This window comes from Mus caroli, chromosome 6 (assembly GCF_900094665.2).
Source record: "Mus caroli chromosome 6, CAROLI_EIJ_v1.1, whole genome shotgun sequence".
Lineage (NCBI taxonomy): Eukaryota > Metazoa > Chordata > Mammalia > Rodentia > Muridae > Mus > Mus caroli.
Genome location: NC_034575.1, coordinates 112,935,029 through 112,936,546, shown reverse-complemented (window position 1 = coordinate 112,936,546; position 1,518 = coordinate 112,935,029).

Below are 1,518 nucleotides of genomic sequence, written 5' to 3'. Positions count from 1 at the left end.
AGGCCAGCCTGGTCTACAGAGTGAGTTCCAGGACAGCCAGGGCTACAGAGAAACCTGTCTCGAAAAAACCAAAAAAAAAAAAAAAAAGCATAACAAATAAATGAATGTAAAATAAAAAGCAAAGTTTGAACATAGCAGGGTAAATGAGGGCAAGTGAGGTCACAGTTTTAGGCCCAGGTTATTCATAGTTCAGGGGAAAGGCACTCACCACACAACTCTGGGGACTGGCGACTGGCCTGGCGGTGTTTCATCCCCAGAATCCACATTTTAAAAAAGCCAAACGTGCTAACTCACATTTGTATGCTGTGTCAAGATGGGAAGTGAAGAAGATTGGCCTGGAAGGTCAGTGGCCTGGACCATGCATCATGCCAAAAACGAGGAACCCTGCCTCCAAAAGGTGGGAGGAGAAAACCAACCCCTCAAAGTTGGCTTCGTGTACACACACACACACACACACACACACACACGATAGACACATCACAATAGGTAATAAAGTTTCAGAATCAGAAAGCTAACAAAATTGTTCTCTGTTTACATAAATTTCTCCAGAATACTGCTCCCTGTTAATAGTTTTCATAGTTTGAGCATGGCTGCATGTCGCCTTGACCCAGTTTTTATGCCCTGGCTAGATGCCAGTCTGCTCCTCTTGTTGCCACTGAAGAATTCCATGCAGCCCCAGCCAGCTCCCTGATCAGGGCTCCTATACTATCCCGACTCGGATGAGAGCCGAGGACCAGACAACTAGAGAGCCATAAAGCCTCCAGGATTTACTCAGATGGCTAATCTTTAAGCTGTGCCCTGCTTAACCCCCATCCCCTCACCCCACCCACTGGAACAACAGTGGAAATGTGTGCCCAGAGCTCCCCTTGCTCCTTCGGCCTCTTTTTTTGAAATAGCATGTTGACTGTGTACCCAGGCAGGCCTTGGCCTAGACATCTTCCTGCCTTCTGAGTGCTGGGATTGTACATATGTGCTATCATGCCTGGCTTCCCCAGGACCTCGTGAATTATCCAAGCAGCCCTGCACCAGGGTGCTGTGCTCATACCTTGTAACCAAGGACATTTGTCTCCTTCCCTGAACACCTGACTGTGTTATATGTCATCTCAGTTACTCTGGTCCAACAAGCCCTGGTCCTGAAATGGGAAATTCTAGAGATAACTTGTTTTGTCTTGTGCCTTGTTCTGAGTAGCAGTGACATCTCACATCATCCTCCTTCCCACTCTGGCCCTCAACCATCCCTTTGTTCAGCATATTAGAATGCTGTACATTCTAACNTCCTATTAGTACAGTCTAGCCAGATATTTTAAGCTAGATGTGGTGATTCACACTTGTAATCCCCAATACTTGGGACAAAAAGNATTGCTGCAAATTCAAGGCTAGTTGGTGTTGGNCTACATAGGGAGGGTCGGGCCAACCTGGGTTACAAAGAGAAACCCAGTCAAAATAAAACAAAACAAGGGGCTGGAGAGATTTCTCTGCGGCTAAGAATACCTACTGTTCAAAAAATAAAAAATAAAA